Raw genomic sequence first — 26,002 nt, forward strand, 5'->3', positions numbered from 1 at the left:
CTCTCTTTTCATTGCTTCTGTGCTATGGCATGGGCAGCTTGTTTCAGCTTAACTGGGTTCCAGAGGAAAATCACTAATGAGCCAAAGAGGAAAACAGTCCTTGTGCTTTATAACCAACATTTAACCTGCTGCTGTGTTCCTGTAGGGATTACATGGTTGCATTTATTCAGCAATGTCAATCAGGGTTCTTGTATATAGGTGAGCTCTACATGAGACCCTAAAAGGGAAGAAAACTTCCCCCAAAGGCTGAGACACATCCCCATGAAGAAGAAGCCTCCTATCTTGCCTGTTTGTTTACTCAAAAGTATAGAAATTGATTATTTTCTCAGAAGCCTGTTGACAGTTAGGAATATGGACAAGACAGAAATGGTGAAGTAGGGAACTTCCTGATTTCTGTCATTAACAACTCCCCATCATGTACTGTGTTTCCTCCATGCTTCAGTGGCATCCTTGCCTTTGGGCTAGACTGGTTCTGGAGAGCCAGGATCAAAATGTTTCACTGCTTTGTACGGCCCAGGGGGCTGCCAGGGCTTTGTAAACACACGGGGCCAAATCCTTCTGTATTTTGATCACTAACCATCAACAAATGACTACAGCAGATGAACTCAAGCAGTAAATGTCTTGGACATTGATACTGTTAAGACAGATTAGAGTCTTCAAAACTCAAATCTTTTAAGCTAAAATAAAATATGTTACCAGGTTTATATTCAACGTTTGTTTCCCATAATAAAAAAGTCCTTTCCCATAAAAAGCATTACTTCCTCAAACTTAAAAATATCAAGATATAATAGTGGGAAAATAACATGTGCTGCTAGCATATTGTGGTTATATTCAATTATAGCTTTTTTTCTCCACTTTCCAAACCATAGTAAAAAGAAAAATTATTCTATTTTTGTCAGCACTGCACACAGAAGAGTCAAAGTGAATTAGTTTTCACTGATTTTCACAGTAATCTGTAAACAAGATTTATTAAAGTAATTAAATGCGGATTTCATAATTTGTAAAGCATTTAACTCAGAATTTGGAATTGTTAAAAGCACTAATGTACTTAAAATTGATTCATCTTTAGATTATGTAAGACTTGCAGATATTGCTGTTTCCTAATGGAATTGTAATCAATTATGAACTATGGGATCCGTGCTCATTTTTGTAAAGTGTGCATTTGAGAGAAGACCTGTGACATTTCCACTGAGAGAAGGGGAATTGTGTAAAGTCAGCCAGTATGGGAATGCCACACACAGAGCTCGCTGGAGGCCTGACCCCCCGCCTGCCACAGGCAAATCATCAAGTGCTGTTCCACCAAGGCTTGGTCTGAGGAATCAGACCATTGACGCTTTTTACTTTACATTTCTGGTCCTTCCCTTCCACCACACAAATCTTCCCTTCACAATAACCTGTCTGTAGTACACTAATTGCCCCAAAGGTTCAGCTCCCAGTCTTCCCAACTTCCCATTCCCTGATTTGCTTGGTGCTCCCCGAGGGTCTCAGGGCAGAGCAGTGACCCAAAAGCTGGAGGCTGCTGCTGCCCAGGCTCTACCAACCCTGCCCAGCTGCTGCTCTCTGCAGCCTCCCAAGGCTGCTGGGGCTGGACAGGCTCTCACAGCTGCCATGGCTGCTGCTCAGGTTCAGCCACTGCTATTGTGAGTGCATCTCAAGAGATGCAGCTCAGGAAGTCACCTTCTGTCTTTTTATCAGCTCTTTGTCTGGTTATTGTTCATTGGAACTCCAGCCAGCTCCTTTTAGCAGTCTCCTCTAACCTGGTGTGTCAGCGCCAGATGTGTGGCTAATTCAAGAGTTTTGATGCTTTCATGGGAAAAAAAGAGTGTTTCTCTAGCAAAAACGTGCATTTTTCTTCCTTTTCCGTGCCTAAGTGGGTTTTTTGTTTGTAAAATACAATAGGATTCTTTACAAGGGAGGTATTGTACTTATGGCATTGGGAAGTTCTGGCAACTGCTCAGTTGGATGTTGCTCTGTGTTACTTAATCCATCACTTCTATGAGTTTCTTACTGTTGTTTCAAAACCTTCTGCATGAACTAGAAAACAGATCATTATTTCCCCAGAAGAAGAGTGTTCACTTCAGGTCTTCTCATTTGAACACTGAAAAATTTCCATTCTATCTATTGCTCAGCTGCTGTGGCAGAATTCCCTGCAGGGGTTACATCCCAAGAGAGTCATTACTCACCAACAGGCAAATGCCAGACCCCAACACCCAGCCCCTCTTTCAGCCCAGGAGGCTGCTGAGTGCATGCAAGAACAGCCTGTTCACTGCAGCCAGGCTGTGCCTGCAGGGTGCCCCTGGGTTCACAAAGCAGTGCCCACTTTGTCCCAGCCCAGGGGTGCCCTGTGTTCCAGCTGCCAGCCTGGGCAGTTTGAACCCACACCTCTGCTGGGCTCAGGCACAACTTGATTGCATCCCTCCCTGATAGCCTGGTGCAAGACACTTTCCATTGCCAGAACTGTTCTTTGATCACTGGGAGGTTGATTTAGTCTGGTTTTCTTGGGGGTTGGGTTTCTATCCTTTCCTTTGATCTACCATGTCATTCACTGTTAAGCAGATCAGTCAAATATCAGCTGGAATAAATATTGACTGGAGTCTCTGAGTCCTCTGAGAAAAACCCTGTTGCTTAGAGAGTGATGTAATGGGCATAAAAATTAAGGGAATTGTTGCTAATTCTTCTCTGTTCATCATTCAAATATGGAAGAACCTTGCTTAGTAATTTTGTGTGATCTCCTTTTTTCTTTGAGCAATATTTGCATAAAGTTATCTTTCTACCTTTCTCCAACTATTTCACCCTTCTATATCTTTCTTCAACTCATTTCCTGCTGTTTCAATTTCAAGATTGTCAGTAATCAAAATATCTGCCGCATTTATACAGAATTTAGGCAAATTAAAAATAAAATTTTAGGAGGAGAAAGTCAGAAGTCCTTCTTCACATTTATGTAATGGATATGCAAGTAGAGAATAACACCAGGAAATTTCTAATTAAGTAATAGCTGGGACTGTTCTATCAGCAATGATTTTATTCAGCAATTATTTCATTCATCATTCAATCTCCATTGGCAAAGAACAAGGGAAGGTGAAGAGCTTTGAAAAAAAGACATTTTAAGTATATGGAGCAGAAGTGCTGAAAGGGACTCAGAGCCATGTGGAACAATTGGCTTCCAGCAGAAAAAAATACTGACTACTTTATTGCTCATTATTTCACAGATTGCCTTTTAACTGCAACTGAGAGAATGGGACCTGTGAATAATATATATATTATAATGTCATTGTTTCAAGTTGATTTTCATTTTACTATCTAAGCAGCCTCTTTGGAAATGCAACATTTGCATGAGCTGCTGCCTCTGATCTTTGCCTGGAGACCTGGGTGGATAGACCTGACTAAGACAGTAACACAGCTTAGCTGCTCTTCCTCTGGCATCCAGACTTCCAAGTCATGCATAATATGGTGTGTACATATATCAGAATTGCTAAATATATTGTATTTCTGTATGTTTTCCATTACTGTTCACAGAAATGTAAAATGTAGCACAGGATTTTCCACTACTGTATCAACATAAGGGATTTTAATTCCATTCCTGTGACCAATGGGTTTGGAGTCATTCTATGTCTTAGTTTATATAATGGTGAAATTGATTTTATTTCCACAAGAAGAAGATATTAAGCAGTCAAACCTCTGTACAAGTGTTTTTGATGTATTTGAATGCCAGTATGACTGACATTTAAATTTAGTGCTATGAGTACATTCTCCTATCCCTTTCAGTTTCCTCTGGTAACATTCCCCCTAGAGTGGGTCCTGATAGGAACCTGGCCCACAGGGCTTCAGAGTGCTGCCTGAAGTCTTACCTCATTCATTGTTGACTGGCAGTGCTTATTTATTTTCCTTATTTTTACTAATTTTTTTTTCCCAAGAGAAATGGAAAATATTTTGTTAATTTCTAGGAGATTTATAGTATGTAACTGAAAGAAAACTGTCAATAAGGAAATTAGGAAGGTGAAAAAAGGAGGTGTATTCTGTCTGTTGTAAATCTCTTTCTCCTCCTGAGACCCACAGCAAAACCCACTGGTACCAGCACAAGTAACCCCAGCTGCTTCCCTGGGCTCTGGTCTTGTGCCAAGTCTAGAAGAGAGCGACCTGGGAAGGGACAAACTGATGCTATGGATAGATACAGCTGCAGCAGCTCTCCTGGAGCTCTGTAAAGAAGGCAGAACCTGTTTCAGCCTCTCTGTACAGGAAATGTGGGCACTTTATCAGTGCTGTGGCAATAGAATATTTGTGGGTTTCATGCAAAGATTGCGTTCTTGATTACCCAGGAAGCCAATTTCTCCCAAAACTCAGACCATTATCAGGCAACACATTGTGGTGTATATAGAAAAGCTTTTCTCCTCTGATATTCACATTTGCGTCTTTTTTAGCTCTGCATTCAAAATCTGAATTTTCTTTCCATAGGCTATACTTGTATGCATTATTAACTAAAAATTTCCCTGCTCACTCTCACAAATTCCATTAGCAAATAGTAGATGTGGTTTCTTAAGTGGTTTTGTTGCTGCCATTGTAACATACTGGCAGGAATTAATGCAAAGGGTTACAAAATACCAACACATGCATCACAGGTTAAAAACTGGATTGGTTTCAGAGCAATCACTTTAGCCATCCAGCATGTATGTTCCACACAAGGCTCCAGTTCCCAATCAGAGTTTAAAGGATTCCATCCCTCTCTGTTTTCTAGGGAAAGAGCCCATACCTTCAGCCAAGCTGGGAATTGGAATCTGTGCAGTGGTTTTAAATTTTAAACCACAAAGATAAGCTTTCCTTCAAGTGACTTAGAATATCTGCTTCTCTAGAAATGTTATAGCACATGAAATTCTTAGTTTGTTAGCCCTGCAATGAAAAAAATAATTTTTTGAGTGAAGACAAGGTCTGTGAAGCCAAGTCATTCTTCTCTGTAATGACACTCACATAACTGTTTTTAGAACACACTGTAATTTTAAGAGCACAAGCCTCTGCCCGTTTTCCATTCATGTTTCCATTATCATCAAAATATGAACATATCTGAACTTAGGGGAATGTGGTATATAAAGTGTCAATTATTTTTATTGCCATGCATAGTATTTGCTTTATTTTCCTGTGGTTGCTATTCTCAGATAGGCTTTTGAGCATTTAGTGCTGAGATATACTAATGTGAGGATCTAAAAAATGTCCAGAGATGTACCCAGTTTTGTGCAGTGTTATGTAAAATTTAGAGGATCTGGGTTGCAGCCCACTACTCCTGAGAAATGTGTATTTGGTGGTATTTTAGGTCCCTTCCCTGATCCTAAAGTGGAAAAATGAGTTGTGGGGGTGGGAGGAAAAATAAAAAAATTGGATCAACTACCAGAATTTGAAGACTGGAAGGGAATTTTGGCTTAAGCCCACTTCAAGTGTGGGGCTACCATGCTGGTCAATTATTTTATCTAGCAGGATTCTTTCTTCCAGAATTAGAAGTGGCATTCTAGTACCAGAAATTACACTGCTCCTTCAGAAACGGAGCATATGTGGGTTCGGCTCCTGTCAAGGACAATTTTTAGCATTCCCATAGTGTGATGCCCTAGAAATACTGCTGAGAGACAGACAGACAGAGTGAGTGAGGTCAGCACGAGGCACTGGTACAATACTGAGTCACATGAGTGCCTCTATTTCCCTGCTGACTGCCAAAGGCAGTGTGAGGCTTTGGGGCTGGCCGTGGTGCACGAATGACACCTGCAATATTGCTCTAAGGACTGTGCTGGCTTGTCAAACCCAGATATGAGGGATAAAAAGAACAAGGCTCTAACTTTAGAACACAGATACAATGGTAGTGCTGGACTTTCTATTGATGAGGAATTCATTTGATTCTTAACTTAAACTGTACATAAACTGTCCAGTGTTGATTTCTCTAAAATTGATTAATGACCTGTCTTGCAAGTTACACAAATAGGGACAGTCTTTTTGTGTGTTTTGGAAACACCCCAGGGAGCAGTTTGAATTCAAAGTGGAAATCAGAAGATTATTGAGAAGATCCCAGAAATTCCACTGGGGAGATTCTTGCAAGAATTAAAAAATAGATAAGTGTTATAATGCTTCTCCAACAGCATGCAGCTGTGCCAGGACTCACGGTGGGATTAGTGGAGGTGGCTGGAATGTTGACAAAGTCCTGATAATGACTTATAATGATTTCATGGAATTTTTTTATAAGTCTTAGTAAGGGTTAAATTATCTATCCAATTTACTCTGGGACACCTGTAAAAGACACTGGAAATACAAATATTTACTGTTGTCAGCTGCAAATCTTTGTTTGAATCAATCTAGTTGGGTAGGAAAGAAAAATTGTATCATAATATTTTTCACAACAAGTGGCAGCTGAGATGCCCTCTCAGGAAATGGATATTGCAGCCCCCATTATCCATTTCCTTTGCAGAAGTTATTTTACCTTACTCGCTCAAAAGCATTTCCAATCTGTTGTTATTACTTATCCTGATACCAGAAGAAGTATTGTCAGAGCAATTAGGAGTCCTAAGCCATTTTGAAGGCTCATTGCATCTGATTTTGTAATGTCTTCCCCAAGAGTTTGCCATTCAGCTACACTTTACTATCCACTAAAACTTAGAGGAAGCAATGGAACTGCTCACAAAGAAACCTCAGGGCAAAAAAGGATCACGTGACCCTCTATGCAGCTGTTTGATAAGGTGATAGTTCTTGAAGATACCAAATATTTAGTGCATTGTACAAAAATGTGCAATAGCACAGCTAATCTGCCTGGTGTGCTTCTGGAGGTGATCTCAGGGTTGGTGCCTTGCAGATTAATCCCGATGAGTTCTGCAGGAGTGGCAGAGCATGAGCCACAGCCTTGTTGTTTCCCAGGGCTGCTGCAGTGCAACCTACGCTCGAGTATTGCTTTTTGATATGCTTTTCAACATGCTTCTGCTCACTTGCCCAATTCTGGAAACAGCATCCCATTGTAATCCTTTCAAGCACTACTACAGAAACGGGCAAGGCTTTCAACACAGAAACCTGCACCGAGTGTGAATCATCACAACACTTCTGTGCAATTCATCTCCCCGTACCTCCCGCTCCCTGCGGTCGGGACACTTCTGCTCCTGCAAAATAAATCCACCAGCACGTAACTCACTTCAAAAGAAGCACCCACTTAATTTTCAATTAAACTTCTCACCCATTAGAAGTGCCAGACCCCCCCACTCCGCCTCCCGAGCGGGATCAAACTCCCCCAGCGCCGCGTCCCCACGGCAACCGCACAGAGCGCATCCATGGAAACGAGGGGGCTGGGGAAACAGTGCCGCTCTTCCACTTGTGAAAATACTTTAAAATTGCTAAAACACAGGGAGGGGGGAAGCAAAAAAGGCAATATTGAAAACCACTGCCATTTGTGCCAAACAGCGCTCAAGACGGATGGCGCAGGGATAATGGTCCTGTCTCCTGTTTGGTTTGTCAGGGAAACGGCTCCGTTATCTTTTCCTTTGCTTGTACAACGGGATAAAAATAGGACACATATCTAATGCATATGTGTCGAAATTACGAGTACAAAACTGTGCATGTACGTCACAGTGAGACTAGATAGTGCACCCATAAATACTGGTGTATAACGTGCCTGGGCTCATGCTTTCAGTTTAGCCTGAGCAATTGAAAGAAGTGAATGCATAAGATAGTGGTTTTCTTTTTATATATATATTGTGTTTCTTGTTTCTGTCTGTTTCTGCCTCTGTTTGAATGCATGTCTGTATGTGCTTATTTCAGCAGTCTGCATGAAAGAGGTTATTGATTTAAAACAACAGTATAGTAACCTTAAAATATGACTTACATTTTGCAATGAGGGACATATTTATATTCCATTTTGCTATTATTATTATTATTATTTTTATTATTATAATTTCCACAAGGCTATTCCTAGTCTTCATGTCCTTGTATAGGAGCTGCTCTTCCACAACAGAGGAAAAAGGGAAATCAAAGAGTCTATCACCCAGGGCAGAAGGGAAGGCTTTCATAGACAGCAGATTAGTAAGGATCTTGTAAGGAAGCGCTTCCTCCCACTGAGGGTGGCAGAGATGCCCAGGGAGCTTGTGGAGTCTCCCACTCTGGAGATATTCCAAACCCACTGGGCAGGTTCCTGTGTCACCTGTTCCAGGTAACCATGCCTTGGCACAGGGGTGGACTCTTGATCTCCAGAGGACACTTCCAACCCCAACAATTCTATGATTCTGTGATTCTAGGACCTTGTATGAACTAAGGAGTATCACATTCATGTATCCTCCAGAAGAACTGAGGGCATGGATTAAAATAGGGTCTGTTGAGCAAAACAGAGGGAGATGTCCTTTCATCTGTTGTCAGTTGTGCCAAGATTTCTCTTCCCAAGGAGCTGGACACATGGCCAGTTTGACAAAGATACATTGCCAAGTATTGTTGAAGGGATTAGGTAGGAAGTTGGAAATGTAAGACTAAAATTATAGACTGTTTAAATCCTAACCTGTAATTGAATTCCACCATACCTCTGAACACAAAGGCATAATTTGCAGGTGGTTTGTAAAGGAGAGTCAGTTTTACACAGATCTGCAGCTGACTGAGAGCTGCAGGACCCCCCCAGTGCAGCTGGGCCATGGCAGCCGTGGGACCAATCCTCCTTCAGCCTGCTGGGACTGCTGAGCTCTGCTGCTGGATGGAAGGTTCCCTTCCAAAAGTGACTTATTTTAAATGTTTGGGGAAATAAAAAGTCAGTGCAGCCATTTCTGAGAACCATGGCCATAAATAAAATATGTCAACTCGCACTTTTGAAGATCTGTTCAGTTTCTATTCTCCTGTAGAGAACAGAAGTGTCCTTGGTTTAACACTTCAAATACAGCTGCATGTAGCTGGGAAGGGGCTGTTACAGCTTATACACATTTCATAAAGAAATACAAAGTTCTGAACTTTTGGAAACTTCTTACCCTCCTAAGCATAGTTTTCTTCTACACAACCATTGTTGTCTCTGTCTTTCCTCTTTTTAAAAAATTTATTCATCTCTGTTTTTTTTTCATGTTAGCTGGCATTTAGGTGTTCAAATAGAATTTTTAAATTATTTTTCTCCTTCTTTCAAAACACATGATCCAATTTTCTATTGTTTTTTACTATAACAGGGTAGAAAGTGACTTATTCAGACCAAATATAGATTGTACATAATCAGAAGGACCTGCAGATAATCACATAAAAGCATGTTTGCATCTGAAAATATTACTCAACAATGCACAGCTATAAGCCAGATTTTCTTAACTTTTTTTATTTTTTAATCAGAATTGGAGTAGATTTGGGTGAAGTAGAACAATTGAGGGAAGTGCTAATAATATTCTTCCTATCATGGTCTCTCTGCCTGTTATCAGATACTACTCTTGACTTTGGTTTGACGGGAAAATCCTTTATTCCTCAAAATTTTTATACTCCATTTTTATACTAAATGTTCAAAAGAGTTTATTTGGATATGTCCAGGTTTTTAATAAATAATTGCTATACACAGTCCCACTATGCAGAAATTGCCACTCCATTATCATCAGTAAAAAGACAGAAGACAAAAGTTTGTCTAAAGCTGGGCATGTCCTGGCAATATTTTGAAACATATTTGGTGTGTTAATGTATGTTAGTGGTATATGCATATATTCTGAGAGTTAAAAGGCTTTGTAATTCCCATTTTTCTAGGTACATTTGGCACTCTCATTTTTGTCAGAAGTCTGTTATTAAATGTAATGTTTCATATTTGTCTGGTAGTAGAATCTGAACTGATCTCTTACAACTTCTCCTATGCCCTCATCTCTTAGGGCTATTCCACACATCTCTCTGATTCCAGCAGAAGGAAGGTCACAGGCCTTCAAAGGTGTGTGATTACATGAATATTTTGTAATTACCCAGATTCCAAATACTAAATAGCAAGTCAAATCCAAAGTTCTACCCAAGGAAAGAAGCACTCCTCTTGTGGGAGAATGCCAGTGAGCTGTGGCAGCAGAGCCACATTCCCTGGGGCTGGAGCTGCCTTTGGATGGATGGTTGTGAGGTGTGATGACTTCATTGTATCTGCACAGTCAGCATTGCCAGTAAAACAATCCCTACCTCTAAAATGATAGTTTTGTTCTTTTCAGCTATGAACTTTTGGACACATTTTTGTCTTGTGTCACTGGACTGCAGTAACAGTACAACCCCTGTCTCTCTCAGACTGAAACCAGATGTGAGCACAGGCACCCAGGAATGGTTACATACACTTGTAAGCCTTTGGTGGATATTTAACCTCACTGTGCAACACCTCTCATTAACAATAATTGGTGTTTAGGTTTTATCTTCACAGGAGGTATATCACATATAGTCATTAAATGTGTACCTGCTTTTGAAATAAATGATTCATAAGTATTGAAAGTGAATGTAACCAGTGATTTGATTTATTTTTTCTCAAATTCAACTATTATAGACCAGGCAACCTTAGAAATTTTATCAGCAAAGTGGTACACTTTTAGGTTGGCACTCTAAAGTCTGTTTAGCCTCTTTCTTCCTTTTCCAAAGCAGTGTTTACATTTGAAATGCTGGTTTCAAAAATCAATGAAACCTTTTGAAAACTGAATAAATTCCAGAAATATGTATGCAATGTGATAGATCATAAAGTAGATAACAATGTATTACAGGTATGTAGATATGATTTTAGTTTGATACAGAAGGCCACCATGCATCATCCACAAATACTGTACAAATGTCCAGAATTCTGCTGGAGCTTTTGAAGTCCCTGATTCTGACAGTGAATGGCTGTGGGTTCTGCAGGGATTTTCCTTCAGTACTTGGATATTTCGAGCTGGCTGACTCTTGGTGACAATGTGGAGCCAAGAGTTATTGCTGGTGAAAGGAAGGGAATCAATGTGACTCCTGCTCTGGCCTATGCACAATCCCAGATGAAGGTACCCTATGCAAGAGCTGCTGACGTGGATGCACAACTGAGTCCATAACCTTAGAAGAGGGACTTCTTTGGAAATTCAGGGAATTAATTCTTTCCCACAGCACTGCTTGGCACGCATTAGCATGAACATAACAAGCAAGCAATTGCATGGCCTTCTTCAGCCCATAACTGTATCCAGCTCTGAAAAGACTGTTTTGAGCTTTGTTTCCCCTTCCCCAGCTGGACTCAGACTGGTTGACATTCCATTTTAGCTAGTGATGTGCTCAGGTTGGGTTACATTTCTTTCTGGGGTTAGTGAGAAAGCATTCCCATGTCTGCTTAAAATGCCTGTTTAAAAGAGATGTTAATTAAAGTTTGTCTTCTCTGGTGGGAGCCATTCAGCTCTATCCCAGACAAAGCAGCACTATGGACATGCTGCAGGTATACCAGAGGTTTAAGCGCTCTAAAGTTCTTGGAGAAATTCCAGAGCACAAGCCCATGTTATCTATTTAAGATGAGTCCCAAAATTTTCTCAGACTTAAAAGCTAAGCAGACAGTGAACCTTCAGGTTCAGACTTGAGGGAAGTGTTTGAGCATGCCAAGAGAACAAGGAAGCCACCAGCAGTGCCTGGGCACAGTGCCCACAGGTTTGCTTCCAGATGTCAGTAAGAAAGTCAAATGGGCAGGAGACAGAGCCTGGTGTGCCGTGTCTGCTCCAGAGCCTGCTATTTTCAGAGCAGCACAGACTTAGCTGAAGTGCAGCCCAGGCCCCCAGGCTCCTGCTGTCCTGGGAGAAGGATCTGTGATGCTATAGCTCAGTAACTTGTCAGAGCTCTGCCTTTTGCAGCAGCAAAATAGTGCTCAAAGCATCTCACATGGCTCTGTGCAAACATTCCTCCAGCACATGGCTTAGGAATGGGCAACTTAGATTGCAAAAACTCTGTCAATTTTAATTTGTAATTTCTCATTCAGCTTACTACAAAGCTGGACTACAGATAATGATGACAATTTAAGTGTAAGGTGTATTCATTTGGTTCAACCATTTTCCCCGTTTCTCACTGTGAAGGAATAGGTTTCCAAATAATATAGTGGCTGCTAAAACGTTTGTGACATCTGTGCTTTAAGTAAGTATTGCAAATAGATATCTGAGACAGTAGACTCTGCTGCTTTGGGGTGGTTTTTCATGTGTCTTTACAATTCACACATAAGTGAAGGTGGCTCTGTGGTACATAACTCTAACAAGTGCTTTTAAGTACGTTATAAAATCTCACCATGGCAACATCTTTCTGCTCATCGTATTTATAGTGGGAAAAAGAAAACAAGCAAAAATAATATTAACCCTGAAACTTTTCTGAAATTCAGAGGTTGAAAGAGTAACCTTAGTTGGGGGGAGGGGTTTGCAGCTTTCTGTAAAAATCCTTGAACATGTTACTGGGGAAATAGTAATTGAAGGTAGGCTTTTAACCTCAAATTCATAGGGAATTATCAAATACCTAGTTTTTGCTTGGGTCAGTGTGACCAAATATAACTTGAGTTTAGTAAAAGAAAACTAGGAAAAGACATGGCATATTTGCTTACCTCTAAAACCTAACCACAGTGGGTGTGATGCAGAAAGCCAGGTATAGTCCAAGAAAGACTAGGAATTTCCAGTTTGGAAATTAGTCCTCAAACACCTTCCTGTCACCCTGTGCTCTGGCATTATGTAAACCTGGCTCAGCAGGGATTGACACTCTTCTTTCAGGGGCTTTACACACCTCCTAGGAATGGCAATGTGTTCTCCATTCCCTTGCTACCTCATTTCTGCAGTTTTTCTGAAGGCTTGGGATTGTCTGAGTAAATTGGGAGGAATAATTCTAAGAGTGTGTCGTGGTGCCTGCACTAGAGATTGGCACTTTAACTGCTCCTCTTGGTATCATCTAGTAGGCTACAGTTGAAGAGATCTTCCAGATAACATGATTCAGAATAACATCAATTATCTCTGTTCTTGAATTTCTCCATCTCTTTCCCTATAGCCTCCACAGCCCTGTGTTATAGGAACACTTTATTCGAGCAGTGTGAAAGAGGCGTGTAGGCTTGGTGAAAGGCTCACATAAAGCTAAATGCAACTGCACTGTCTCAGGCCATCATTCCTCAGGTGAAAAGTGAAAATAGACAGATTGTCAGGGAATTTGTCACCTACAAATCCTTCCTTGTAACTGTGGATAAACCTGTGGATGGTCTGAACATCTGAACAAACCACACCACTTCAACACTTGGGTACAGATATAGGGTCTAGAGTTTAACCACCTACTTCAGGAATTAATGGATTTATATCTTATCTCACTCTAGTTCATTCCCATTCATCTAACTTTTTTAGAACAAGTTCTTTGTTTATATTCAATAAAAATAGGGAAGGAAACTAAGGGAAATATAAAGAGAATCTGAATTAAACCCAAAAAAACCCAACTATTTTTAATCCTTCATGAATTTTTCATTACTACTTCCCACAAAACACCTCCTGCCTTCTCCAAATGTTCCAAAAAGTGCTGCCATTCTTGGTAGATAAAAGCAGTATAAAATTATTAAGCAAAATTCCTTCTTTATTTCTTTTTCAAACAACTGCTATGTAGTGACTTTCCATCCAGTGTCTTCTGCAGTGGGTACAGGTTCTTTAACCATGAGGTGAGTAAATGCAGTCAGTGCTGCTCACAAACCTGTACAGGAACTTGAGCACAGGCAAGGGGCCCTGTGCATAGAAAGTTCACTCTCAGTCACTTCTTTCTGCTAGTGATGATAGAGGAAAAGTGGCCCAAGTACAAAGGCAAGCAGGAGATACTACTCATTCTTTACATTCTTTCTAGCTGTGGCACCCTGAGTAAATTGGAGCAGGGAAGAGTGTGGAGAAGAGGCTGCAATGGTACTAAACTACATGTCTCAGGCTGAGAGAAAAAGCCAGCCTAAAATCAAGCAGAGATTGAATTTGTTAAATTCGTGTTGTTTAGAAATGGTTGAAAAATTTGTCAAAGTTTGGCTTCTTTTCTTCCAAAGACGTTTTCCTATGTAAAATCAGGTGCTCTCATAGACCTTATCTTGTTTTGGTTTTACAGAGGTGAAATTTCACCAGTTTCCCAGAAGACTTTTCAGAATAGAACAAGCAGTAAACTTTTGATACCATCTTTTAATTCTGTATCATTAGTATTGTTATATTGAACCTAGAACAACTGTGGACTATTTTAATCTAGTATGTTTGGATAATAAACACTGCGGCATACGCCTGGAGCACAATTTTTCTGCTTTGTACAGACTTCCAAGTCTTATTCTCTAAGGCTGCCTTAGGCAGGAAGGGGATGGCACAAACATGTGCTTGTAGGTTGAGTCCTACGCTGGAGGTGCCCAGTGTGAGAGCAGCTGACATGGCATGCAGGTATCCACCACACAGGGCACCTGGATTTCACTGACCCCTTTACCACATATTCTCTGGCTGCTGTGCTGCATCTAAACCTTCTCCTGCTTCAGGTTTAAAGGCACAAGAGGCAGCCAGTGGTGACCCAGTGATCTGTGCCCATCATATAGGCCCTGGCAAAAGAAAGAGGCAGCCTTCATTGGCTGTGAACATGAGGCAGGGACAACAGAGTTTATTTTGGAAATAATGAGTAACGCTGATCATCAAATCAGTTGCTGTGGGGGTGTAACAACCTTGATCAGAGATCAAAACAGACTGTATTAGGCATTGAGCAGGCATGGCCTTCCTCAAGGAACACCAAGTGTAAAATGACACCAATCTTTAATACTTGCTCTAATTGCTTTGCTCTTAGTTCAGGATCCTGCACACCTGAAATTAAGTCCTCGCTAAGTACGTGTTGCCCTTGACTACTAAATCCAGGAACCTCAAGCTGCCTAATGCCATGGCTTGGGAAACAGTGACTATAAAACATGTTTTTGTTCTGGGTATCTTCTAGGCCATAGAAAAAGCGCACATTTTGCCACTGGGGTGCTCAGAGTGTTCAATGAAGCTTAATTGTTTTCTTAAGCAGCCTTCAGAGCCATGTGAGCCAACAGAGCTATGTGAGCCAACAGAGCTATAAATTGGCAGGGCTGGCCAATGTGGTTGAACAGCAAAAAGACTTTCAAAGAGACAGTTTTGCTCCCAAGTGCTTATTGTCAGCTCTTTGAGTTAAACAGATTTTAACAATCCAAACAAAAACTCCACAGGGGAGCTTTTTACAAACAGAAAACAAAGGATCCCTGCTCCAGCTACATCAAAGCTTCCTGGCCGCTGTAACCTCTGGTGGCAGATTGTTTCATCCAAGGCCCCTAACTCGATGCTAATGTCAGCTTTCCCGCCCACCAATGAAGCACTTTTTGGAGTTTCCTGATCTAGCTTTCAGCTGACTTCAGACAAGAAACAGAATTGCTGCAGGCAAAGCTACAACTATCCCCATTATCATGCCATGGTTACCCCCATGAAAGGTGTCTCAGATCACTGTGTTGTCATGAAGTCTGAAAGCCTTATGTGCCTCTGGATTTGCTCATGTTGAAGCCCTCCTGATCAGATTTCCCTTCCTATACCAGCCATGTTCTCTTGTGCAGGCTGAGAGAACTGAGAGGCAGATTTGGGCTTGTGACTCTGAAGATAAGATGATAAAAATTATTTTATTCTTCTTTTTCAATTCCATTTTTATCTCCCAGCCCAATGTAAATAAAGGAGAGTAATAAGAGATCCTAACTGTTATAAAGTTCATGGTAGTGAAATTCCAAGCACATTTAAGAGAGAGCATCATTACTTTGCATTTTGAGTGGGGGTGTTAATGTGGTTTTGCTCAGAATACAACAAAATTTAACACTGCAGTTAAAAAGGGGATGTTCTCGTAGCTCTGGATAATTAATGACAGAGGATAATTAATGACAGAGGAGGATGCAACCTCCTCTAAATAAGAGGCAGAACCATCCCATGGCTACTCCACTTTGACAATCCATAAGTATGTGCTGCAGTGGTAAATCCACAGCTAATGGGAAAAAATTGCACTGGTTGCTGAAAAAACAAGAAAATAATTTTTGTGCAGGGTGGAGGAATGAAATATGTGGTTGTACATGAAATGTTGAGATTTAAGTTGTATGGAACCAACTCAAAGTTATGAATCATCAAAACCCACAACATTACAGACAATCCAAAAGTTACAATTTTTTTCTTTCAAGCTGTGCACTTTTAGCCAAAGAAATTAATGAAAACTGAATAATTAATTTCTCAAATCTTTCTTACTCTGTATAAATTGGAGAGGGAGCACTGAAAAGGAGAAAATTGCAAGATGGATCCCAACACAATATAACAATCTCAGATTCACTGGAGTCATCCTGATGCCTATATTATCACTTCAGCTTCCCTGCTCACTTTAATTACCCAAGTGGTCCCATCAGGATGACATCTACTTCCAAGCACATTGTGCTGCCTCCTCCTACTCTGCAGATCCTCTCCTTGCTGCTGGAGTGCTTTGTTCAGCTCAGCACAGCACAGGCTTGCAGCTCTGGTTGGATCCAGCTTTGACAGTAAATACAAAGTGACAAAAAGCTGGACTGTGGAGTGCTGTGGTGTCCCAGTCCTGCACTGGGCTGGGAGTACATGAGAATAGTCTGTAACACTTCACTGTTATTAACAAAATCTTTAAAGCTCAAGTGATTTTGGGTATGTACATTTTGGATTCCTAACTCAAAATCCTCTGAAGAGACATGAATTTTAGAAATTTATGGGGAAAAAAGGGGGGTTCAAAGTGCTTTCAGGCGATGGACACCTGAATTTTAATCTAAAATCAATATAATCTCTTCCCCTGCCTCAGAGACTGTACTTTTGTCCTCAAGAACAGACAGCAGGGGCACTAGGCAGGGCTTGGGCTATGTCACTGCTCTTGAGATCTGCACTTGCATTTGCTTCCCCATGGCAGTAGGACTCCTCTCTTTGCTGGAGTCTTTGTAGTTGGCTCCACTTCTTTCAGGCCAGAAAGTGTCTTTAGATTATAACAGACAGATAGGAGGAGGTAAAGAGGAAGAAATATTCATCCTGTAACATCCCTAAGCAATGGAACAAGTGGATCAGCTGAGCAGGAGGAAAGGTAAGTAAGGAAGAAGCTTGTAGAATAATGCAATGGGATTTGAAAATGAAGAGGATCAATCTGGATTGAGTGAAAGATTGGAAAAAGGAATATGGAAAACCTATTTTGGGGTACCAACCCCAAAATAACTGGGTCACTGACTAAGCCTGGGCTTAGGCAAGGGAACAAGATGTGGAAAATTACTGGACATTACATGAGAAAGTGCTGAACATGACTGATAAGAAAGTGAGAAAATGACTAAAGTTACAGATAGCAGCATGCAGGAGGGCTGGGTTTCACAGGTGGTGAAGGGGGAGTTTTTGTGAGAAATGGAACAGAAGGCCCAACTTCACAGATAATCAGGGAGGTGTTCTGCAGACCTTTGGGGGAGTAACATCTTGCAAGGCACCAAGGTAACTGCATCACTAAGACCACAAAAAACACAGGTAAGGGTATCAGAACTGACACATTTGGGATGGATGTAGCAAAACTGGGAGCAATGGGGAAAGAAGTGCTTAGATGAGTGTTGTGGAGGAGACCAGGGCAGAGGAAGTGGCTGGTAAAAAGACTGGGAACTGAGAAAGGGATATTGAGGTACACACTGCAGGATTGGCACCATCTGGGAGAGTTCTGCACTTTGACACTGGATTGAGACAACAAACCAAACCTTCCCTCTGATCATCTCACACAACCAAATCCTGCTCCTGCACCCCTGGGAGGAAGGCCAGCAGTGTGTCCTCCTGGGCTGCCATGGGGCCACCCCCACAGCATGGCAGTGCCCAGTCCATGTTCTCCAGCATCCACAGCTGCCCATCACTCCCTGACAGATGGCACTGACCAAACTAAAAAGTACTTCTGCAAAATCATCACTGACTTCAACGAAATTCACCTGCTGACAGCAACAAAATGTTTTTGCAAAGGAGGGTTGGGTTTTTCCCTTGAAAGAAATGTGTGAACATTTAGATTTCTTTCCCAAAGACAGGAATGTGCCCTTGCTGCCCACAAGATTTGTAGTTTTTTGTCATGAATAAAAATAATGGTAACCATTCATTAAAAATTCTTAAAAGACCCCACAAAGGAAAATTGGTTCTCACAGCTGTTAAAAGGGACATATGGGGCTTGTAAAAACCAATCAGTTTTTCACTAAATTCACTGTTCTCTGGTTCTCTTAATTGTATGGCCTTTTCAGACAATATTTTGGTACTTTTAATAAACCAGACCTCATCCCTTTCCTTGGTCCTCTCATCTCTGCACCTCTCAGTAATTCGTAAGTCAAATGAATGATTGTGTAATCCTGAACAGTGGTACAGACTTGAAAATGTCATCCAGGATCATCCTGCTTTTCATTGTGCCTGTGTAGGCTGCAGAATTCTGCCTTTGACATTGTATGTAAAAGATTTATTTCTGTCATCAACTGAAGCACACCATATATACAGATTCCTCGTGAAACCTTCCGTGGTTGGTTAGATTTTTAACAATGTTTCAGACTATGAAGTGCCCAACACATCAAGTAGATATTTATTGTCTTTAATGAAAAAAAATTTTTCATACTTTCATGCTAAATTTGAAGGTTCAGAATCCAGCTGCCTCTGAGTGCCACTTTTTCTCTCATAAAGAATGTGGTGAAATTAAATATTCACTTCTCAGGAGGGGGCAGAGACGAGTGAACACAAGTGCAAACATTCATTTTTTCTGCTACATCGAGCCCTCTTTAATTATGTGGAAATTGACAGTTGTCATAATTCCGAACAATAGACTTCAGTGTGTAAATGACAGAAAAGAGTAAACCTCCCCTGGTGGCGACTGCCAGGTGGCAGGGAAAGGGTGCAGTCAGTATTTCAGCCTCCTCAGGCACCAGGAGCTCACAGAGCCCCCACCCAGGGCCTCTGCCAGCAGGGCAGGGGGCAGTGCTGGCGGGCACTGGGTGCTGGGCCATGGCCAGGCTGCCTGGGGAGCTGTGTGTTCCTGATGTCCCAAAATTGAACAGAAGCAATGGAACATAAATCCTGTTCCCATCCCATGCATTTGGCAGTGATAGCCTGGCTTTCTGTAGGCTCATTTCTAAAATTTTGCCCTTACCACTACTAAGCACTAAGTATAAATTTTCAGAGGGATTTTAAATATTACAGAATATTCCTATAGGTTATCTGAACATGTCTTCTTCTTTCCTGATCTTTATGCAATAAAGAATGAGTTGCTTTGACTCTGGTGAGAAGAATTTAGGTGTGTTTGAGAGTTTCACTTCCTACAGTTTGTGTCCCTGAAAGCTTTGCTTTAGGGTATCCCAGTGTCCTCTTCTCTGCTGGAGTAGCAGATGAGCAAAAAGATGTGTCAAATTTAGGATACCTGTAAACCCTCACATGCCACTGTTGTTGAAAACATACCTTTTATTAGGTAGTAGAGTGCTTCCAAGTACAGATGAAGTGCTTAACAGCTGGAAAAGTGGAAATATCAGTGTTGCTATGAGAAGTATTTGAAAGACTTTCACCACACTATTGTGGAAATCCATGTCAAAATCTTGAATTCAAAACAGGGGACATGCAGAGAGGGCATTCCCAAAAGAACAGGCACACAGTCTGACTGTGAGAGGTTAACAGTTTAGGCTCCACAAAAGAAAGCTGAGAGTTGGTCCAATTCCTCTTGGAAAATATACCACAAAGTAAATAGCACAGAGGAAGAGGGGACAGCACTAAACCAGTTGTGCCAACAGATAGATTAGAGGCAGCTTTCTAGTTAGCAGGGCAGGTTGGTTGTGGAACAAGCTCACAGCAGTGTCAGACACGTTTTGATGAACAGGACAAGTGCCAAAGGTCCAGCAGCATGTGGGAACTGTCTCATCCCATTTGTTTCAGCCTCAGCTTTCTGTAAAAACATGCTGACTCCATGGTTTCAGCTGGGTTTTAACCACAGCAAAATTTCAAATATCTTGTATTCTCAGTTGTGAAGTTCATTAATTTTAAATCTCTTTGAAGTGAATAGAAGCAAAAATTCTTTGCTGTCTGAATGGCAAGTACTGGATCAGAAGGGCATGTTCCATCTTTCAGGAAGCAGATAACTTTGTGTGGTTGGAACTTCAAAAGTTGGCACTAGAAAATCCGATTTTTGGAAAGATAACAGAAGAGAGTGTTCACATTTTAATTTTCTAGTTTAGGCTTATAGCCAGCTCTAAACTTGTGAAAATAAAGGAAAATAACAAAATATCTGACAAAGGTGCAGTGGTTTCACTACCATAATTTTATAGAAAGCCTGTTCGATTATGTTAATGAAAATGGGAATTTTTCCTTGCAATATAGATGTTTTCCATCATGTCTTTTGTCAGTAATCAAGATATGCACTGAGTGAAATGTGTGATTACAGATCATTTAAGATATATATTTCACTTCAGAGAAAAACACAGATAATTAACTATAGAGTGAGTTCAGTATTGTGTCTAAGAAACATGTTACTCCTAATGAGACCATTTCTTATTCTAGCAGAGACACTCTTGTAGTTTCATTAGTGAGAAACCTTCTGAATGTTAATTATGAGAGCATACTAAGGAAAATATGAGTCACAAATTAAAGAGAAACTGAAGGGCTGTGACATACAACAAACCTTTCTGATGTCACCACCTGTTCTGCTGAGGTATTGAATACAGTGCCATAACTATGTGTAGAAATTCTTCAAAGTTTGCAAAATCATCATTTAAAAATTGGGAAATGCCAACATTTAAAATGATCTGCCTAGCTGCATTTGTATTCCTTATGCATACACTTTCCATAATCTCTCAGCACTTTTCCATAGGACTCTGGCCTTCCTAAGTGCCAAGGGTGAACAGCTCCCACAGAGACCTCAGCACCTTCTGACACACTTTCTATGCTGTGTGTGGCACCAGTCTTGTTTATTTCTCACTGTTCAAACTGTCTCAGAAGAGCAATAGTTCCTGCATAGACTTTTCTGTCTCATTTATCACTGATGTCTCTGAGGGCTTCACAATGACTAATTAATTTAACTTCACAAACTCTTGTGAGATAAGGGATGGCATTTAATTGAGGTACACAGAGATTAAGGTCAAAAGTATCCTTCAACGTGAAGGTGTGCTGAGATACTCTGAATGTGGTGCTTGAAACAAAATATCTTTTAATGTTCAAATTACAAATTATTCATCTCAGTTGCAATAAATAGTGCTCAGCATTTCTGTCAATCTGAACTTCAGGTCAGGACAGACACCTAAAAAATAAATGAATGGCAATGAAAAATCTGGTTAAAGTGCCTCACTTAATGAGAGAAGGACAGGAGACCTTTGACAGATGCAGAGCTATAAAATGTGATTTTTCTGAGGCAGCATTTAACATTTAGGATCTGTTTTCTTTTCCAGTAACTCCTCTGCCTCATTTTCAAAGATCACAAGCTCCAAATTCAAGGATGGTCTGCTGTGAGCAGAAAAGCAAGCAAAGGCAGCAGGAGGCATACATTGATGGTCAAGGAGCTCCTGATAAACACAACCACAAAGGAGAGGCGGGCAAGAAATGGAAGCAGAGACAGCTGACCCAAAGAGATTCTGTCCAAGGTTGGAGGGCTGGGGTTAGGAGAGCCAAAGCTCACCTAGAGCTCAATCTGATGAGCTACATGAAGAGTTACCAGAAAGGCTTCTACACTACATCAGCACCGAATGGGGCTGGGGCCCTGGTGACAAAGGACATGGAAAAGGCTGTTGTGTTCAGTAACCTTCTTTGCCTCTTACCTTTCCTGCTGAGACCTTCCCTCAGGAGTCCAGTTCTGAGACCACTGGGAAGGTTTGGAGCAGATTCCACCTTGGTGGAGGAAGGCCAGGCTGGGGAGCACTGAAACAAGCAGGACAGGCACAAGGCCATGCACAGGACAGGCTGTGCCCACGTGTGCCAAGGGCCACTGTGAGCACTGCCTGCCAGCCTGGAAACACTCTGGAGAGTGTTTCCACTCTCCAGAGAGGACTTTTCCCTCTTCAAGAAGGACTCTCCAGAGCATTACAGGTAAGTAAGGCTCACTGCAATCCGTGGAAAGGTACTGCAGCAAGTCCTCCTAGAAACCACTTCCAAGGCTTGCCCTGTCCCTCCCAAAACTTGCTTCCATGGGTTCTGCCTCCTTATCCAGTTCTATTCTATTTCTGTCAGCTCACTTTCCAGGAATCCAATTTAGAGTCCTTCACTTTAACACAGACCTCACCTTTCTCCATGTTCCTCTGGGCTGCCTTTCCCCTTCCCAGTAATGTCTCCCAAATTAGTTTCCTTCCCTCAAGTTCCCACTTTTCTCCATCCCCACTGGCACTTCCTGTGCCTTTTTCCCACCTTTTTCCTGAGCTCAACTCTGCCTAAAGCCTTCTCTAGCTGAAAATAAGTCTCCTGAAGTAGAGTAGGGAAAACATAACTCACGTGGTAGAAGTTTCTCAGTGCTGGCACTTGAGAACACACTCACAAGGCAGAATTAAACAACCCTAACAAGAGACAAATCCACTAACACACCAATAGCATCTCTTCAAAAATGTCCAGGAGTCCTAAATGCTGTCCCAAGCAGCTGATGGCCACCACAGCACAAGACAGCACAGGTGCTGACCACCCATTAAGGCATCTGATTTAAAAAGCAGGAATTGTTCCAGACAATACATGAAAATAGTTAAAGAATATTTTAAGTATTTAAAGGCTGTAATTGTCATAAGCATCATTAAGCTTCTCTAATTCAAATGTCCAAGATACCAGCAACCAAAATGTACAAAAAATATTGCTCAAAATTAAACAACATAATTCTGCCTGCAGAAACACAAAAAAACCACAGACATCAGTGCATTGTTCCTAGAGTCCATTATTTGGGGCTCATGTCTGCAACCATAAAGTTGCATTAACAGTCTATTTGTGTGAAGAAAATAAACTCCCAACCTAAAGAGTATAAATTGCTCTATTAAAATTTTTATAAAGTGTTTGTGAGAGCAATAAATGAGTTCAAGAGTAGTCAGAAAGCCACAGTAATTTTTTTTAAGAAGACAGTAAATTTATAGTAGAAATTATTTCCATGGTACTGTTTACACATATACACATATATTATGTAAATAATAAATGTTGTGTTAGGGGCAAAATAAGATTTTTAGGATGTTGTTCAATGGCTGACAAGGATGAAGTCAACTGAAATGTATTTTGGACCAGAGGATAAATCTTGTTTGAAGGCTTTCTAAAGCAACCTTATAAATTTAGACCAAAAGCCTGGATTTATTTTATGTACTCTAGACTTCACTTTGGCTTCTGATCACAAGGAAACTGGTGTAAATCCTTAATATCTCCTTTGAAACCAACTAAGGTTTTTAGAATCCATGCTCCTAAATCCAAGAGAAGAATTTAACCCAAGGGCCCAAAGCCAGCTTTACTGAGCGGGAGACATTTGGTCTGGCTGCAGGGGGGAGAGACTGTGGCAGCTGGCCAGTTATTCTCCCCAAGAAGGGATGTCAGACTAGTCAGTGGATCCCTTTGGGCATCAGACATCATGGGAAACAGCCAGGCTCTCTTCTGAATGGGAGCTGCTAGAGTGAGCCAGCTGGAAGGCTCAGGGGACATGGCCACCACCTAAAAGTGCCTTCCTGGTTACTGGCCTCTTGTTTCAGGGCTGCTGTGACTCGCTTTCAATCCTCATTCTTTTTGGAGCATAATGTAATTTAATTTATGACCACAAAAACTGAAACAAAAAAGGGAAAAGATGAAAAATATTATACTAAATACAAGCAGTCGTATACTTGAAAATGTAAACATCAAACAATTCCCTGGATATGTAATTACAGGCAGCTTCAAAGACTGAAAGGCACTTTTTTTGCAAATACATGATGTTTTGTATATGCTGCTTTTGCCTGAAGGATAGTCTGGTTTTCTAGAGGAGCACAGCAAACTGCTTTTAAAGGGATCATCAACCAGAGTTTGTGGCTAATCACTCGGTGATCCCAGGAGACATTCAAGAAGCATAACATGGAAAAGAAAATTAAAATACAAAAGCCAGTATTGCACATCTTCAGCATGCTCCTCTTTCCTTCCCAAGAAACTGAAGGATGACATGCCAACCCACTCATTGGGGTGGGAGGTAACAGGAGGAGCCTGCCTCTGATACATTCTCCCTTCGCAGCTCTGTGAAATTAGAATTGGAAATGACATCAGGAGGAAATACGTCTGCTCCTACTCTGTGGCGTCTGGTACCAGAGAGGGAGCCAGAAAGGCTGTGCTGGGAGGCTGAGTTAATAGCACCAGCTGTGACCACATGTCCACAGCAGGTTCCCATCCCCACCACTGCTGCAGTTCCCTCTCCTGGGAATTGCACTGGGCTGCTGTAAACGGCTCCTCCTCCAGCCGCTGCTCTCAGTCAGATCCCAAAGTCCTGCTCTGGGACAGAGATGCACATGGAGCCCCATGTCTCCCTGCACACATTTGGAATCCACTGCCAGAAAGAGCTCATGTGGTCTTTGATGACAGGGTGAGTTTTCCAGTGCCCACTGCTCCCAACAAGCCCCAGAGCACTGCAGAGTGGCCTGAACCAGGGAAGCTCCAGTCTGGCCAGCAGGAAATTCTCTTTCAAACCCCCACTCATCGCTTCCTTCTAATGGTCTTGGTCCTCTCCCCTGAGAAGGGAGAGGCTTTCTTTGTGGTGGCTGCTCTGGCCAACACATCAGTTTGTCAAAGCTTTTCCACACTGTTGAGAGCAGAGCCCACCTGGCTGTCAGAGCTCTGGGGTAGGAAAGTGAACAGAAGGAACACAACTCCATCCTTGTCCCAGTTTGCTGCCGTGAGCAACTGCCAGCTTTGGCTGTTCCATGGAAGAACCACCTAAAAGCATGCTCTGATGAAAAGCTTCCTGAATAGATATCCAACTTCTTAATAATTTTCTAAAACATTTCTCACCTCAAATAAAACAGCACAAAAGATTCAATACTAAGATCCAGAATGTCTGAGTTGTGTGCACTTTCGACCAGTTTGCAGTTTGTGAAACATGTCAGCCTGATTGTGAGGAAGAGCAGATCCTTCCTCTGTTGGTATTGTCAGGAAGAGCAGATCCTTCCTCTGTTGGTGTTCTTTGTACCAAATAAAAGGATACCTTGGCCAAAATATGCTGAGGTCAGATTCCAGAGGATTCTTTGAGGAGGAAAGAATATTTTTATAATTTCAATTTAGAAATTAAGATATTTCTAATATTATTTTTCTAAACTGGAGAAGAGCCAGTAAGGATACAAAAAAGCTTTTAAATATCTGGCAGTACAAGGTTGAGCCAAGACCAACTATTATTTGAGTTCCAGTGTTCATGTTTGGACAACACAAAGAGAGTCAGAAACAAGAGTCCAGGGCATTCTCTGTGAGTAATTTAAACTCATGTTTAAATCCCCCTTGTCTGTGGCAGATCATTTTACCTCTGGCAAGTAGTTTCTGGTGTCCTAATTCCTAAACAGGCATTTATTATCTCCAGGCCTATATAACAATGTTTGTTTCAGAGTGAGTGTGGGTTCTAAGTTCCTGCATTTGATTTGTCTGATACTTGAAAGCAAGGGACAAACCTAAAACCAGCAAAACTATTTTCTTAGAACTGGGAAGAAAAACAGTAAACTTCACTGCCTGCATATTAGGAATACTTTCTCAGTCATTTTTGTTTTTAATAGTTAGCAACTGGAGTTTGTCTGTGACTAAATCCTTAGCATAACATAGCATTTATCTCCTTGAGTATTTGTTTCCATTAGACTGACCTTCATTTTTCTTTCCTTTTTTTTTGTGGGCAACAGTAGAGCAACATCATTATTTTACATTTCAGATAAGGGAATCAGGTTAGTTTTTATTATTACCCCAAGACATTTGTTGTGCAGAGGACCTAAGGGTAGGTTTTATAGCAGATAAAATTAGTAACTGCAAATAAACCGCAGGCTTGAAAGGCAGAAAACTCTGGAGGTAATGAATGAAAAAAAAAAAGTTATATGAGAGAATCCACTGCTAGCCACATCAAAAATTCATCCTGTTGAAATACAGATTTTTTTAAAAAATAGCATGTACTAATG

At 41.2% G+C, this 26,002-nt stretch overlaps 2 protein-coding genes across 17 annotated transcripts in view; one reads left to right on the top strand and one right to left on the bottom strand.

The window, feature by feature from the left end:
- CPPED1 (calcineurin like phosphoesterase domain containing 1) overlaps positions 1-26,002 on the top strand; it is a 439,059-nt gene that overhangs the window by 305,668 nt on the left and 107,389 nt on the right. For 3 of the 16 annotated variants that reach the window (XM_059862188.1, XM_059862181.1, XM_059862193.1), the window contains exon 7: positions 21,335-21,968. The exons of the other annotated variants lie outside the window; for them this stretch is intronic. The gene's annotated coding sequence lies outside the window, so the exon portion shown is untranslated. The remainder of the gene's footprint in view (positions 1-21,334; positions 21,969-26,002) is intronic. 16 annotated transcript variants of the gene reach the window in all.
- SHISA9 (shisa family member 9) overlaps positions 1-26,002 on the bottom strand; it is a 175,136-nt gene that overhangs the window by 98,839 nt on the left and 50,295 nt on the right. The window lies entirely within an intron of this gene.

This window comes from Haemorhous mexicanus, chromosome 17 (genome assembly GCF_027477595.1).
Source record: "Haemorhous mexicanus isolate bHaeMex1 chromosome 17, bHaeMex1.pri, whole genome shotgun sequence".
NCBI lineage: Eukaryota > Metazoa > Chordata > Aves > Passeriformes > Fringillidae > Haemorhous > Haemorhous mexicanus.